The 17,720-nt window shown below is 35.3% G+C and overlaps 1 protein-coding gene across 4 annotated transcripts in view; it reads left to right on the top strand.

The window, feature by feature from the left end:
• LRRC28 (leucine rich repeat containing 28) overlaps window positions 1-17,720 on the top strand; it is a 128,917-nt gene that overhangs the window by 64,041 nt on the left and 47,156 nt on the right. The gene's annotated exons all lie outside the window — the stretch shown is intronic.

Below are 17,720 nucleotides of genomic sequence, written 5' to 3'. Positions count from 1 at the left end.
ATAAGGAACTTCAGAGAAATAGGAATTAGGGAATAAGGAAAGTCATTTTTTTGGTGGAAAGATTTGAAGGAGATTATGAATACAGTTCATTCCATATTTTATGAGAAACTTTTAAATTCTATTACTGTATTGGGAACATCTGCCATAAGGGGCTGAAGGCCTGTTTTTGCCTATAGGGAAGAAAGTAGAAAATTAATGGATGATAGGAGATAATTATTATACAAAGAGAAATTTGAGGTAGGATTTAAATAGAAAACTCTCAAAAAAAAACTCTTTGAACATCCTTCCAGAGAACTACAAGAATAAAACAGTATCTATTGAAAGGACCACGGCGGATACAAGCTTGGACACCAGGGAAGGTTTTTGTTTGTTTGTTTTTTAAAGATGGGGTCTTGCTGTTGCCCAGGCTGGAGGAGTGCAGTGGCATGATCATAGCTCACTGCAGCCTCAAAATTTTGGGCTCCGTCAAGCCTTCTCCTTGGCCTCCAAAAGTGCTGGGATAACAGGTGTGAGCCACCTACTGGGCCTTTTTTTTTTTTTTTTTTTAATAGCACAGCCTAAAGTTATAATAATCAGAACCTCATAAATGTTGCATGTACACAAGTACGGCAAGGACCACGAGTATTAGACTAGGGTTTAGCATCCCCTTTTCATTTTGTTTCTCTTGAGCAGAGTCCAAAATAATTCCTTTTTATTTTTCCTGTAAAAAAGGAAAGGTTGATGACCGACCTTTTCCAAACTTTCTTTACATGTTCTGTGAAAAAGTGTGCAGTGGCCAAATGTATGGGAACCTCCTGGTGAATCACAATTAAGTGGGTTTCCTGACTGAATAATGCTCTGTGATAGGTTAATGTGTATTACAGTAAACAGTATAGTATATTGTTTTTCCTAAACTTACTAGACCATGAGAACATTGCTCTGAACTGGTGTTCCTGTGAACACAGTTGGATTAACCACTACTTGAGATGTGTGTTGTTCCATAAGGTCAGTAGTAAAAATTATTATAGACATTTGGTTTTTCTTAAACTTAATTTAAAAATTAAATGTCAGCTTTCTTTTGTTCTTTTTTTTAAATTGCTTTTTGGGGTGTTGTTTTGAAATAATTCCTACATTTTGCTAACCTGCCAGTTCAAATAGTAGGAGAGTCGAACATAAAATGAATTTGGAAAATGTTAGTATTCTTGGAAATTTTATTTGCAATTAAAGCATTTCTGAAAAAAATATGACTTATAAAACACACGTCATCTCTGCAACATTGAAGTGTTTGCTGTTCTCTATAAACATACAGGTTTTATTGTTCTTTTCCACTGTGTTGTTACTTGCTATTATTGAGGAGCATTTAAAAGCTTTGTTAATGCAGTGCACAACAAAAGATTTATAGAACACAATAAAAGATTTTGAATTCTGGTGTGTACCGACTGCCTTGCAGCAAAGCAGTCGTCCTCTTTGTAGTATTTTTGCAAAGATTGGGAATAAACAGACATCTGAGGAAATATGTTTTTATGTGTTCTCATTAGAAGCATCATACAATTTTCTATACTTGTAACTGAAAGAAACTGTATGAAATTTGAGATTTAAAAGAATTTTATAATGACAGAACTTGTGAGACCCTCAGCAATATAGATTTACATAAAAGCATTATGTATACACATTTATGAAATTTTTGTGTTCTGTTGCAGTGAACTAGAATATCATTAGGAAACCCAAATTTTTAGAATTGTAATCAGATTTCAGTGTGATAATTCTTAGCTAAAGTAAATACAACTAATAAATAAAAATGTAGCAGGTGCTTAGAATTGTTGTATTTCTTGTTCTAAGGAATCCCAAAGTGTGTGAGGAGGCACCATTAAATAATTAATTTTTATTGTAGAAGTAGTTCATTGCAATAGAAATAAAAGTTTAAACAGCATAGGAAATTTTGAAATGGAAAGATAACATCTTTCTGTGCCACATTTCATTTCTACGCTTGATATTAATCATTTTTGAGTCTTTTTTTTTACTCTGTAGGTGGTTATCTGAGAACTCTAAACAAGAGCAGGCAGTAAATTTAGAGACTTTGCTTTTGTATTAAGATTAATAACCAATACGTGCATATTCAGAAATCTCTAACGCAGTGTTTTTCATGTAAATTGTGATGTGAGTTTCTTATTGTTTCTTACAAAGGCTATATATTAAGGTTTAGAAATCAGAATTATATATTGAATTTAACATGTAATTCTTTTAATTAATAGAGAAGTGTTTTTTTTTTAAACAAGATAATTTATGTGCTGTGCATGTGTTTTTCCAGTGGTTTCCAAGTGTTCCATCAGTGGAGGTCGTCAGCTGCTTTCTATTTTTCATGGTAATTCTTTTATGGGAATTTCAAAGAAATAAGCTGGAATGAATCAATTTGGTAATCTGAAATATATATACACTAAAATGTTTTCCATTAAAATTTCTTCCTGTTTTGAATTTAGAAAGTGAGATGAGGCCGGGCGCGGTGGCTCAAGCCTGTAATCCCAGCACTTTGGGAGGCCGAGACGGGCGGATCACGAGGTCAGGAGATCGAGACCATCCTGGCGAACACGGTGAAACCCCGTCTCTACTAAAAATACAGAAAACTAGCCGGGCGAGGTGGCGGGCGCCTGTAGTCCCAAACCTGGGGAGGCGGAGCTTGCAGTGAGCTGAGATCCAGCCACTGCACTCCAGCCCGGGCGACAGAGCAAGACTCAGTCTCAAAAAAAGAAAAAGAAAGTGAGATGAAAGCAGTCATCATTATTATATCATTCTTTCTAGCAAGTAAAATAGAGATTACTTTTACTTATTCTGTGCAAAGTAGTAAAGTTAAAAAATAAATTTTTATTCTGGACTGTGATGCTGTGATATTTCTTGAGGCAATGATTATAATAGTTTTATACCAACAATAGACACCTAGTGGCCTCATTCAGGTCAAAGCCTAAAAACCCCATTGTGCTAACTCAGTAAAGAGAAAAAAGCCTACCTAGAAGAAGTCTGTAAAATTGACCATCACTAAAATAAAACATGAAATGAAAATCTGCGTATGTGATCTCCATGAATCTTGAAGAATGAGGAAGATAAAGGATTTTTCCAAATAGAAATCCATGTACAGACACAAAGTGATAACAAAGATGCTAACTTTTAGAATAAATGCTTTTAAAAATCAAAGACAATATATCTGAAAAAGAGATAAATGCTATTTCTCTCTAGCAGTTAGTTATATTATAATTGTCATTTAGCAAGAATACTTTAATGACTAATTGGTTAGATACCCAGTGAACACCTGGGAAATAACTTATTTGGAAGAATACTGAATGAAATTCTAGTGCATAATTTAGTCACACACAAAGCATGAGGTAAAATGTCAAAACTGTGTGATTTTTTTTTAAGTACTGTTTTTAACATTTAAAAAATTTTACCGGGAATTAATTGGCAAGCTTGACACCTAGACATAAATATTTAAATCAATTTCATTTTTCTTATGTTTGTCAGATGTCATATGTTTGGGGACGTTTTATTTTATTTTATTTATTTTTTATTTTATTTGAAACAGAACCAGGCTGGAGCGCAGTGGTGCGATCTCGGCTCATTGCAACCTCTGCCTCCTGGGTTCAAGCTATTCTCCGCCTCAGCTTCCCAAGTAGCTGGGACTACAGGTGCCCACCACCATTCCCAGCTAATTTTTTTTGTACTTTTTAGTAGAGACAGGGTTTCACTATGTTGGCCAGGCTGGTCTCCAACTCCTGACCTCAGGGGATCCAACCGCCTCAGCCTCCCAAAGTGCTGGGATTACAGGTGTGAGCCACTGTGCCCAGCTGGGAGTATTTTATTTTAAAGCTCCCAAATAATATTTAATTATCTTTTATAAATATAATAGACATTCTGTTAAGAGGTCTTCTTAATTGCTAATTTAATTTTTTTAACTTTAAGTTCTTGTATATTGTTTATATTAGGCAAATGCATGATTAATAGATTTTCTCGGTGTGCTTTCTGGTACTGTGAACTTTAAGTTATGGTCATTTGTTACTAAATATAACCTGCCACACATTCAAAAGTTATGAATATATAGCAAGCCTCTTATAATATGGACAGTTGTGTCCTATACTGGCAGATCCTAAGTAATGTATTACTAAGGCTTATAAAAAAAAAACATGAGTTCATGTTTAAATTTGTAGACCATCACTCTTTAGAGCCAAAATAATTGCTGGGTAGGTTCCAAAGCAAGTTTCCCAACACCTGATTAACTCCTGGTGCCTTTGAAACATGTTATGCACTTGGAATTATAGGAGGGAACACATGCTAGTAAGCATTCAGTTATAATGGAGTGTAATAAGAGCATGGAGAAATATGCTGGTGCTGTTTGAGCCATACAGGCAGTCACTCCTTCAGACTTACTGGATCATAATGTGAACCAAAATCAAACTATTTCTGGCCCATCAAATAGACCAGGTAAGGCATAGATTTGGTTTTGCCAAACTGGGTAGATCTGGTTGTACCTTCCCAAATGTGAAAATGATGTAATAAACAAATATACCCACATTCCAAATTTATAAAGTCAGATCATTGTTAATTCCTTCAGATTAGTTGATCTTGAAGATATATTTATTCCAACAAGACTTCATGGTTTTTAAATTTAAATAAGATCTAATTGAGTTTCTAAATAGTTCCAAAAACAAAAGAACATCATTGTTAGAAGAATGCCTCTGAGCTGTCATTGAGTATGTTATTCAGAGGATGCCAATCTTGTTTAAACATGAAAAAAATGTTTTCTTTTGGACCTGCCTTCAGAGTTTGAGGCATGTTCTTCTCAATATAATTGATGGTATCATATCTTTATCATTTTGGGGGTAGATTTGATCCCTAGAATCCATGAAAAAATTCTATATCAAGATCTTAAGGGAATTTCAAACCAGAAATTTCAAAAATGTGAATGAACACATATCATTGGATTGGTTTTGCTGGCTTATGATCTTGAAGGGCAATATTTATTTGCTTACATGACTTCTGACATGCCTGCTGAAAATTTAGTTACATTATTTTATAGTCAACTCTAAGTTATGCACATTACATTTATTTCTGTAAAACTGTGTCAGCTATTTAGCAGATCACACATGCACATTTGAAAATGCATAACAGACTGGGGCTATTTAGCTTGTGGGCAGCTGGTCTTCTGTCAGTAATGTCTTATAGAATATTCCCATCACTTGCATTCACAGAGATAATTATAAGACATTAAGGAAAACTTAAATTATGTTAAATGTGCAACAAACCTCTAGCAGTCTTGGATTTCACTTTTTTTCCTCTAAGGATTTGTGAGTTTCCTCAAAAGTCCACAACTGTTGTAATTTTGCTAAGCAACAAATCTGAATCGTAAGTGTGACGTTTGTGTGCAGCTGCAAGTCTGATCTGTGGCCACTGAACAAGTGAGGCAGTTTAAGGAATACATTAATTAAGTCAAAAATATTTACTGTGCACCTACCATGTGCTAGACTCTGCTAGGTGCTAGGAATATGGGGAATATAGCAGCAAACAAAGTCAAAGCCCCTGTTCTTATGAGTGGGAGGTACACACTGTGGTTTGACATGTAAATAAATGAATAAGTAATTAAATAAGTAAATGCAGGGAGGGAATAAATAGGATGCTACAATTGAGAAATAAGGAATCTGCTTAAAGTCAGGGAAGGCCTTTGTGAAAATGTGATAGTAACGTTCTGAAAGACAAGAAAGAGTCTACAGTTTGGAGAGTTGGGAAAGAGCATTCCTGACTGAGGAATAATGGATTCAAAGGCTCCGAGGGAAGAAATAACTTGATACTTCATTGGGCCAGACAGAAGGAAGGACAAGGTAATTAGATTGTAGTGAGGTAGGGGAGAGAGGTGGGCCAGGGCTGATCTGGAGACCATGTTACTAGTAAGGTGGTGTTAGAGATTTTATTGATGTGCAGCAGAAAGCCAGGGCAGAGTTTGGGGCAGGGAAGGACCATGATCTGATGTATATTTTAATATCACTTTGGCTTCTGTGTAGAAAATAGATTGGAGAGAGTGAGAATAGAAGCAAGAAGACCAATGGCGAGGCTTGTTGGATGAGTTCAGGCAAGAGATGGTAATAGGCTGAGCTCAGTGTCAACAGTGGAGGTGGAGACACGAACAGACTCGGTATGGATGTTGGAGTGTGGCCTCTTATGGGGCCCTCACCTACCTTTTTTCACTATTTCTCTCTATTCTGTAGAGGATATAAGTTACAGTGGTGTTCTCAGATTTGATCATTACCCAGTTCATAAAATATCAGTAAAATAAGGGTGTGTTTTTAAAAATATAATAATGTTTTTAAATTAAAATAATATGCTTTTTAAAAATTAATAAAATAATAAAATGCTTTTTAAAAAATAATAATAAAAAATGATTAAAAGCTTTTAAAAGGTATACTTTTCTTACCTGGAAAATTATCTTCAGACCCCATTAGGTTTTAAAAGTATAACCTTTTAAAAGGTTTTAAAAGGTTTTAAAAGATATACTTTTCTTACCTGGAAAATTATCTTCAGACCCCCATTAGGGTCCAGATACCATTTTACAGTATGCTAATCACATTCTAGTTTATTCTTTCAGCAAAGAGATAATAATGCCTCCTGTGTTCCAGGCACAGAGCTAAGGCATATTATTGCAAAGATGGGCAAGGCAGTCCCTGCCCTTTAAAAGGTCATGTCCTGGGGCAAAGCAAGCAAGAGCCAAATAAACAGCTAAGTTACTATTCAACTTTGTGGAAAGAACTAGGCTACTGAGTTAGGTTGGGTGGATGGTGGCTAACAGAGGCTTTGACCACTTTGTTGATGCTGCTGATTTTTCTGTGGTATTTCTGTATTTAATTTAATTTCTGTTCTTTTCTATCATCCAGTGATTTCTCACAATTTCTGGTTCATGATGCCTGCCAGTATTTTTTTTACTGCTTTTGCAGATTCTCTTTCCCACCTCTTAAAAAAATGTACACTCAGAAACAGCTCAGAATGGAAGTATCAAAGTTTGTTTGTATTATTAAGCATAATTTACCACAATTTGATTTTGGCTCCCTGGTCTGTGAGCATGATTCAGCTCACGTGTAGAGACCAGGTCCTTTCTAGATAGGCTACTTATTTGCAGTGACCAGTCTGGATTTAAAAACATAAATATGATAATTCAGTGTGAAAGGATTTTAATCCTCATATCAGAGAATCGGGTTGAACTCCTTCTTAGGAAGATAATCATTTTAAAAAATGATTTTAGACTCTATCTAGGATTCGATCCCAATTGTCACAAGGAATGTCTAAGAGGTTGCATTGTTTGATAATTGCATTGTTTGATAATTGCAGTTAAATTAAGGGTGTGGGACATCCTGAATGCTGTTCTTAGCCTTAAAAATGGACTAATATTTCAAGTGAATCTGAATTGCTTTTAATTTTTTTATTGTCTAAGGAAGGTAGTGCTTCCCAGTTTCTGAAGGTCATCTATCTCCCAATAAAGAGCACTTTTCTCTGTGTTAGAGTTAACAAACATATTTGTGTTTGCAGTTATTTTCATAATAAAAAACCACATCAATTACAGACATATTTATATTGAGTTTACATTTAGAATATTTTGTAGTATGATGAACTGAAATTATAAACACTAACTTTTCTGTTATGTATTATTGAATTATATGGGATATTCTAATCACTATTAACCTCCTGAGTTAGGTGTTACTCTTTTTTCTTTAACAGCAATTTGATGATCTAAATAGTTGAGTAAATAACCCAAAGTTGCATAGCCAATAAGTAACAGGATTATGGTTTGAACCTATTTTTACATACCAGAGTATGTACATTCCACAGCTCAGTCAAGAGAAAGAAAATGGATATGAAAAGGAAGACTTACTGTACACCAAATGAAATTTGGCATTGAAATGTTGTCTTTTATTTATTTGTACAGTAGTCCCCTTTTATCTGTGGGCGTATGTTCCAAGACCCCCAGTGGGTGCCTAAAACCTCAAATAGCACTGAACCTTATATACACTACGTTTTCTTGATCTGATGACCTAAATGACTAAGTGACTAATGGGCGAGGAGGGTAGACAGTGTGGATACACCGGACTAAGGGATGATTCACATCATGAGATTTCATCACGCTACTCAACATGGCATGAAATTTAAAACTTATGAATGGTTAATTTTTGGAATTTTCCATTTAATATTTTCAGACTACAGTTGACTGCGGGTAACTGAAACTTCAGAAAGCTAAACCGTGGATAAAGAGGAATTTCTATATGTTCTCAGCCCAGTGTGCTCTGGAGCTCAACTTAGAGCTATTTTTAGTGGTACTGGAAAAAGCAAGTGCTTAAAAATAGCAAGCCTGTTATTGACTCTCTGTGGTCACTAGCTTGGTGTGGAGTGGGTGGCTTCCTTCCCATTCCCATTTAAATTTTAGGTTAGGTCATTGTGCATCAGCACAGAACTATGATTTAAAGGGGACTTACTGGATTTTTCTTCTGAAATTGACCACCATAATGTTATTTTTATGCCTAATCTAAGTAATTACTATGTGGCAATAATAAAATCATTTTCAGGATACTCTACAAGTAGCTGAAAAGTTTCAAGGTATTGTATATTTAGCACAAAAGTAAACAATGCAAACAACTGTAAAGTTAGAGACACTACGGAAATAAGGTGTACAGACTTATGTTTGCTCCCAGGGAAGGGGTAGAAAGGATTGGGAGTGGTGTGAAAGGAGAAGGAATCTTTCAGGATTCCAAAAAGAATGCACTGTAACTCTATGTCAGTAATACAACATTAATTTCAGCATGACACAGCAATAAATATTTAAAATCAGCCTGTCAATTTCTACCAAAAAAAGCCTCCTGGGATTTTGATAGGGATTGTGTTGAATCTGCAGATCAGTTTGGGGAGCATGCCATCTCACCAGTGTTGTCTTCAAACCTATAAACATGAACTATCTTTCTGTTTATTTAGATCTTCTTTAACTTCTCTTAGCAGTATTTTGCAGTTTGCAGCATATAAGTTTTGTACTACTTTTGTTCAGTTTATTACCAAGTATATAATTTTTCTTGGTGCTGTTGTGAGTGGAATTATTTTCTTAATTTAATTTTGAAATTGTTTTTTCCTGGTATGTAGAAATTCAATTGATTTTCTGATATTGATTTTGTATCTAGCAACTCTTTAAAACTTGTTTATTAGTTCTAATAGTTTTTGTGGATCTCTTAGTTTGTATTTTCTACTAAGGATCATTTTATCTGTAGATAAAGAAAGTTTTACTTCTTCTCTTCCATTCTTGAAGCTTTTTGTTTGTTCAGTTTTTGCCTTCCGGCCTTTGCTAGAATCTCCAGTATATTGTTGGAGAGCAATGGAAACACTCAGCTTCCTTGCCTTGTAGGCACAAGGGAGATTTAAGGAAGAAAGCACTCAGCCTGACACCATTAACCTAGTGTTCTCAGCTCGAGGTGTTTTGTAGATGCCCCTTATTGGTTGAAGGAGTTGCCTTTTGTTCCTATTTTGTTGAGAGTAGTTATCATGAGTGGATTTTAGATTTTGTGAAATGCTTTATTCTTATTCTGTGAACATGTATATTACATTGATTTTTCAGGTGTCGAACCAACCTTACATTTCTAGCATCAGACCCACTTGTAGGGGAGAGAGGTGGGCCAGGGCTGATCTGGAGACCATGTTACTAGTAAGATGGTGTTAGAGATTTTATTGATGTGCAGCAGAAAGCCAGGGCAGAGTTTGGGGCAGGGAAGGACCATGATCTGACACATATTTTAATATCACTTTGGCTTCTGTATAGAAAATAGATTGGAGGGAGTGAGAATAGAAGCAAAAAGACCAATGGCGAGGCTTGTTGGATGAGTTCAGGCAAGAGATGGTAATAGGCTGAGCTCAGTGTCAATAGTGGAGGTGGAGACATGAACAGACTCGGTATGGATGTTGGAGTGTGGCCTCTTATGGGGACCTCACCTACCTATTTCTCTCTATTCTGTAGAGGATATAAGTTACAGTGGTGTTCCCAGATTTGGTCATTACCCAGTTCATAAAATATCAATAAAATAAGGTTATGTTCTTTGCTTTTTAAAAAATTAAAAAAAAATGATTGAAAGGTTTTAAAAGGTGTACTTTCTTAACTGGAAAATTAACTTCAGACCCCCATTAAGGTCCAGATGCCATTTTACAGTATGCTAATCACATTCTAGTTTATTCTTTCAGCAACATGATAATGGTGCCTCCTGTGTTCCAGGCACAGAGCTAAGGCATGTTACTGCAAAGATGGGCAAGACAGTCCCTGCCCTTTAAAAGGTCATGTGCTGGCGCAAAGCAAAAAGCCAAATATACAGCTAAGTTACTATTCAACTTTGTGGAAAGAACCAGGCTACTGAGGTAGCTTGGGTGGATGGTGGCTAACAGAGGCTTTGACCACTTTGTTGATGCTGCTGACTTTTCTGTGGTATTTCTGTATTTAACTTAATTTCTGTTCTTTTCTGTCATCCAGTAATTTCTCACAATTTCTGGTTCATGATGCCTGCCGGTATTTTTTTTATTGCTTTTCTGGATTCTCTTTCCCACCTTTTAAAAAAACTGTACACTCAGAAACATCTCAAACCCATTTGTTCATGATAAATAATTATTTTCAGTGTTGCTAGTTATCATTTGCTAATATTTTGTTAAGGATTTTTGCACTTATTTTCATGAAGGATATTGGTCTGTAGATTTCTTACGATGTTTTTGTATGGTTTTAGTATCAGGGTAATGTTCATAGAATGAATTGGGAAGTTTTTCCTCCTATTTTCTGAGACAGTTTGTGAACAATTGATATTATTTCTTCCTTAAACATATAATAGAATTGAAATAGTTGATAGAACAGAAAAGCAGGTTGACAAGGACCATCTGGACCTGGTCTTTCTTATGGGAGGATTTAAAGATTTAAAATTACGAATTCAGTTTTTTTGTTTGTTTGTTTGTTTGTTTGTTTGAGACAGAGTCTTGCTCTGTCACCTAGGCTGGAGTGCAGTGGCGCGATCTCAGCTCATGGCAACCTGTGCCCCCCAGGTTGAAGCGATTCTCCTGCCTTAGCCTCCCAAGTAGCTGGGATTACAGGTATACACCACCACACGCAGCTAGTTTTTGTATTTTTAGTAGAGATGAGATTTCACCATGTTGGCCAGGCTGGTCTCAATCTCCTCACCTCAAGTGATCCACCTGCCTCAACCTCTCAAAATGCTGGGATTACAGGCGTGAGCCACTGCACCAGGGTACTAATTCAGTTTTTTAACTTGTGATATATCTGTTTAGATTTTTAATTACTTCTTGAATTTGGTAATTTGTATCTTTTTAGAAGTATGTTTATCTAAATTGCTAATTGGTTGAAATACATTTGTTCATATTATAGTATGTCCTTTTAATCTTTTTAATTTCTGTAAAGTTAATAATGATATTTCATCTTTTGTTTCCAGTTTTGGTAATTCAAGTCAGTTTTCTTTTTCTGTGTATGTATTTATTTGCTTTGGTTAGTCTAGCTAAAAGTTTGTCAATTTTGTTATCTTTTTAAAGAACTAACTTTTGTTTTCATTGACATTTTTTTCTGTTGCTTTTCTGATTTCTATTTCATTGGTATCTACTATAATTTTTATTATTTTCTACTTATTTTGATTTAGTTTTTACTTCTTTTTCTCCTTTCTAAAGGTGGAAGCTTAGGAAATGGATTTGAGAACTTTCTTTTCCAATATAGGCATTTGAAGCTTTAAATCTCTCCCTAGTCATTTCCTTGGCTACATTCTATGAATTTTGATGTCTTGTGTTGGTTGTTTCTGTTTGGCAAAAATATTTTCAAAGTTTCCTTCTGATTTATTTTATTATTATGAGTTATTTGGAAGTGTGTTGTTTAATTTCCAAGTATGGGGATTTCCCAAATTTCTTTCTGTTGTTGATTTCTAATTTAGTTACCTTTTGATCAGAGAACATACTTTGTATGATTTGAATTCTTTTAAATGTGAGACTTAATAGTCTAGCATGTGGTCTGTCCTGCAGAATATACCAAGTCCACTTGAAAAGAATGTGTGTATTTTGCTGTAGTGTTCTTAGATGTCAGATTAGGTCAGTTTGGTTGCAGTGCTGATCGTAATCCTGAAAGATACAATCCTGAATGTGAGAACCCCAAATGTTGAAAGATCAAATTTCCTAAAGATCAGAACTCCTAACATATAAAATTCTGAAAGTCACAATCGTGAAAGATCAAAATCCTGAATGTTGAAATCCTGAAAGCCTAATTCTAGGGAAGGAGTTTTAGTACATTTTGGTTGTACCAGGATAGTTGCATCATGTTAGGTGGAACTATTACCTTGTTATTGTCTTTATTTGGAAATTAGGTGTGATTTAAGGAGATGCATATGAGTGCCAGGTTGACAAGGAGTGGACTCGTGGACTTAATTTTAGGTGTCAACTTGACTGAATTAAGAAATACCTAGAAACTTGGTAAAACATTATTTTGGGTGTGTCTGTGAGGTGGTTTCCAGAGGAGACTAGCACATGAGTCTGAGTGGACCAGGTAGGGAAAATCTGCCTTCATTACTGGTGGGCACTATCTAATAGGCCAGGGGCCCAGAGAGAACAAATACTGAGGGCGAATTGGTCTCTGTCTCAGAGAAGGGACAGCCTTTTCTCCTGCTGCCTTAGACATTAAAATTCCAGGCTTACCATCCTTTAGACTCCAGGATTTATACCAGCAGACCCCCGGGTCCTGAGGCTTTTGATCTCAGACTGAGAATTGCATCATTGGCATCCTTAGTTCTGAGGCCTTCGGACTGGGACTGAGCCACACTGTGGATATCCCAGGGTTCCAGCTTGCAGACAGTCTGTCATGGGACTTCTCATACATGAGCTGATTCGCCTAATAAATCCTTTCTCATATATCTGTATACGTATCTCATTGGTTCTGTCTTTTTGAAAACCTCTAATACAGATTTGGTATTGGGGAAGCCAAGTATCATTCCTTCTTACCATATTCCTTCTAACACAATGGAAGGGATCAGTGAAATTGTTCCCTTGCAAAAACGCTGTGATAAATTAAGTGTATGCGGCTAATTAATGGTAAAGGATAAATTTTAAAATATAATTGGTGCTATGAATACAGAAAATCACTTTCCTAATTGTAATGGTCAAGCAATAACCAGACTTTCAAATAGACAGCATACACTTCAAAAATTTGTAGACCACAACCACCCTCCAAATACAAGTAGAGAGAGTGTTTTGAAGATATTAGAAGTGAAAGTGCAAGCAAAAAAATACAAGAAATCTCCTCTGCCAAATTTTTCAGTGGTGTACAACTTCTGCGCCTTCACACATAGTGCCAGTTTGTTATGCTGAGCATTTCATCTTCGCATAATTTCCAACACAGGAGGTATAAATTGTGTAAACATTTCGAGAGTTCTAATTTGCATTTTTATAAATTTGAGTCCACGAAAGTGCATTATTACAATGTTAACTTTGGGTATAAGCACTGTGCATGTATGAAAAAGGTTGAAACTTCCTCAGTAAATGAAGAGATGTCCATTTTGTACATCTGCATATGTGAAAGATAACATTTCTTGAGATCTTGGCTCTTTGGATATAGATAACTGCGTATTCAGTGGTTGACCTGTCATAGTTTTTCATTGATCTCTTCAGAAGACTTAGGTTGTTCAACACGGTATTTCATGCAGCTGACTGCAGTTATAAAGCTGGCTGCACACAGTTGCCAAGCATAGTGGTATTCATTTATGCATTTTGCTTTTTGACATATTTCCTTATGAATATGATTTTTCTGCTTGTAGCTATTATACCCATGTACCTATGATTAATATATCTGAGTGTTTATACTTGCACAAATATATGTTTTTATTGCCTATTTTATTGTGTAAAGTGACCTATCAAGTATTGTTAGGTTTTTATGTTTCTAAAATAAACCCTCTTTATAAAATAAATACATGTCTTTTTTTAAAAAGGAATTTTAAAAAATTATTTCTTTCCAGAATTATACTTTTGGGATTTTGATCTTTCAGGATTGTGATTTTCATTCAAGATTTTACACTCTATGGATTTTGGATCTTTCAGGATTTCAACATTTGGCATTATGGTTCTCAGGAGTGTGTCTGTTAGAATTATGGCCCAGGCCCATTTGGCTGATTGTGTAGTTTTAAGTTTTCTATATTCTTGGTGGTTTTCTGTTTGGTTGTTTTATTTTTATTGAGAGTAATGTATTAAAATCTCCATCTATCATGTTGAAATGTCTGCTTGTCCTTCCAGTTTTGTCAGTTTTTTACTTTATATAATGCTGAACTCTCGTTAGATGTCTATATATTTATAGTTGACTTATTTTTCTAAAGTATTATCCATTTTACTGTTATGAAATATTCCTCTTTGCCTCTTATAGTATTTCTTGTCTGATTTTTCTGATATGAATATAGCTGCTCTCTCTTATGTTACTTTTTGCATGGTATGTATTTTTTTCCATCCTTTTACTTTTCAACCTATTTGTGCCTTTAAATCTAAAGTGTATTTCTTATGGATAGCATATTGTTTTTTATGCATTTGACAGCCTTCCCATTTGACTGGGTTATTTAGTCTGTTCACATCTAATGTAATTATTGATATGATTACGTTTATTAATACATCAACCATTTTGCCATGTGTAGTCTACATATCTTGTATTTTTTCCCTGTACCTCTCCTTTTATTGCCTTTTTTAATGTTAGATAAATATTTTTAGTGTGCAATTTCAATTACTGTGCCAATTTTTTTTAACTGTATATTTTTAGTTATCTTCTTGTTGCCTCTGAACATGATGAGCCATTTTTCTATTGATGCTTTCAAGATTTTTTATGTATCTTTATCTTTTATAGTTTGATTATGATGTGTATAGGTGTGGGTCTCTTTGTATTTATCCTAGTTGGTCTTTATCAAGCTTAAGTCTTTTAATATTTCTCATCAAAATTTAAATTCATAATCACACCTTGTTGCCCCATTTTACAATAATGAAAAAAAAGTGCAGGCCTTAGTAATTTTTGCAGCCATGTAAAAACACTTTTTTGCACATTTAATTATTTTTGAAATATGTTCAAAATCATTTATGTTACTTGCTTCCATGTACATTTTGATGGATTTTTTTCAAATACCTTTAAGTAGATGGTTTGTAAATAATGCAATTCAGAGGTATTGATGACATTTTTATTGTTTTTCTATAAAAATAAATTCTTAGAATTGGCATCAGCACACTTAAAGTGTAATAGTCTAGAAGCTTGTAACTGTCTTTGACTTTTTCCTATTTTATTATTTTTCATATTAAATCAAGCCTACCTCTTGCTTTTGTTAAAGTACTTCTGGAATTTGTCTTCAAATTCTATCGCACTGCATCTGTTCTAGTCAAATGCCTACTCGTTTTGTCAGCCTAGGATCTCCTTCCATATCATTGCTTTCTGCATATTTGCCTGTCTAACCTTTCCAAAAAACATCCCTTCATCCTTTAAGATTCTTCAGGAGATGTCATATTCTCACAATAGTAAGTCCAGACTCCTCTACCCAATATTTATTATCATTCCTGTCTCCACTAAACTCTGTCTCTCTGTATTGAATTTGTTTTCTGCTCTTCTCCCATTGGTCTTTGTCATTTGTTGGTCTCCAAAGAGCCCATTGTGCAAGCTGTATTTAGTTTTTCACTTGCATGCCTTTCTTCATGGTTTTAACCCCGCCCCCATGCCCTACTGGGAATCCTTTATATGTTTTCTTTGTGCCTTATTCAAATTCCCATCTCCAGTAAATTTTGGAAGAGTTTCTCCAAGCCTTCACATAACCTTCTCTGAGCTCCTCTTGCACCTTGTTGGTTGTGTGTGATGTGCTTCTCAATGGCAGAGGCTTTGTCTCATTCTTGTCTTGACACTGCCCATGTTAAGTCTGGGATTGGTTGCTCTTCTCTCCCACATAGTCATTTTTTGATTTTTAAATTTAGTTCTTTTCCCTTTTTCTTTGTATTTCTTCTTATGACTTATAAAACACGATGATTCTTCCTCATGTTTTATCCCCACACACCCAAAATCGGAAGCATTTTTGTTTTGTGAAAGAGATAGACAGGCTTAGCAAGGTGGAATACTGTGCCAGGGGAGCCAAGCATGAAATTGACTCTCCTGTGCACTAGTTAAGTTCAAGTAGAAAACTCCCTTTCAGAGTCACAGGCTGTATACTGAATTCTACCTGCCTGCTCCACTGCAGGTGTATATTTTGTTCAGTATTGAGGAAACTGAGCAGTAATGTATGAACTTCCCAGCACAAATTTGTAAATATTAGAAAAATAACTATGAGTTAGGGTATTTTGGACTTGTATTACTTTTATAAAGTAAAACAATTATTTTAAATTCTCCTACTAACAAAAGGTCTATAGCAAAGATCAGCAAACCTTTTCTGTAAATGGCCAGATAGTAAATATTTTTAGGTGTTGCAAGCCACATATGGTCTCTATCCGTGATCTTTGTTTTTATTGTTGTTTACCATCCTTTAAAAATGTAAAAAAAAAACCAGTTTCAGTTTTGCAGGCAGGACAAGAGCAGGCCACGGGCTAGATTTGGCCTGTGAGCCATAGTTTACCACCACCTGGTCTGTAGCAATGAGAAAAGCTACTCTGTTCAGTTGAGCATCCAAGATGGCAGAAGACTGTTATCCAGTAGAGAAGACATAGCTAATACTAATCTAACTGTTGTACAAACTGGAATGTGCACAGAAGGGTACTGTCAAGTGGTAGAGCCTGGGAAATCTTAACCTAGGAGGAATGGCTCAGGAATAGGGACAGGATGAAAGAAGGGGAAGAGTGGTCTTCGACATCTAAGTCTCCATGATGTGAAAGTAGACTTGTCCTGCACAATGCTGACTGTAGGTCTTCAGTATAATATACTGTCCTGGAAAAGAGTAAATGTCCTTCCCCTAAAATGGTGATTTTCCCTGAGGGACTAAGTTCCTAGTAAGGAACTTCCTAATCTTCACTCAAGTCTTAAGTGATTTGATGTATGAAAAGGACCTAATTGTACTCACCATGGAACAGATGACAACTGTAGGCATCAATGATAAGGAAATTATGGAGTAAATGGAAGTATTTAATTTGGGAATTAAAGTAAATCTTTATAGGGTATGTATACTTTGGGTTTCTTAAAAGGTGCCACATGCCTAAACAAAATCTAAAAATGTTAGTTAAACTGTATCTCATTTTATTGTTATAATCTTTACCATGATGAACATTTCCAAAAGACATTCTAATTTCTACTCCAGAAATCTATTTAGCTCATATGAACGAGTTGCACTTACTTCATTGCTATTATTCATAAGTCTATTTTCTTCTTAGATGGATGGTAAAATCACACAAGTAGCAAAAACCAGGTTCCTTGAAGTGACTGTAATTGTTCTTTTCTCACCCTGGCAACAAACTTGACTCATCAAGATGCAGAAGCCATAGTGACAGACTTCTGGTTCAGATTCACCACTTTGTGTCTCTTTTTTTCTCCATGCCAGCCAGCCCTTTTCTCCATTTAAGAAATTCTGGCAGGGTAATTTAAAGACACCCACCTAGGCTGGATTATTTGCATCTTCACCAAAACTCCTGCACTTCAGCATTCTGTTTATGGAAATAGTTGCAGCTACTGATTTCATTTGGTTAAACTGTTATAATATTGATTCATTTTGTTTATTTCAGTTCAT

Source organism: Colobus angolensis, unplaced genomic scaffold (assembly GCF_000951035.1).
Source record: "Colobus angolensis palliatus isolate OR3802 unplaced genomic scaffold, Cang.pa_1.0 Scaffold112, whole genome shotgun sequence".
Lineage (NCBI taxonomy): Eukaryota > Metazoa > Chordata > Mammalia > Primates > Cercopithecidae > Colobus > Colobus angolensis.
The sequence above is the reverse complement of the archived record's forward strand: the minus strand, read 5'-3'. Positions and strand labels throughout refer to the sequence as shown.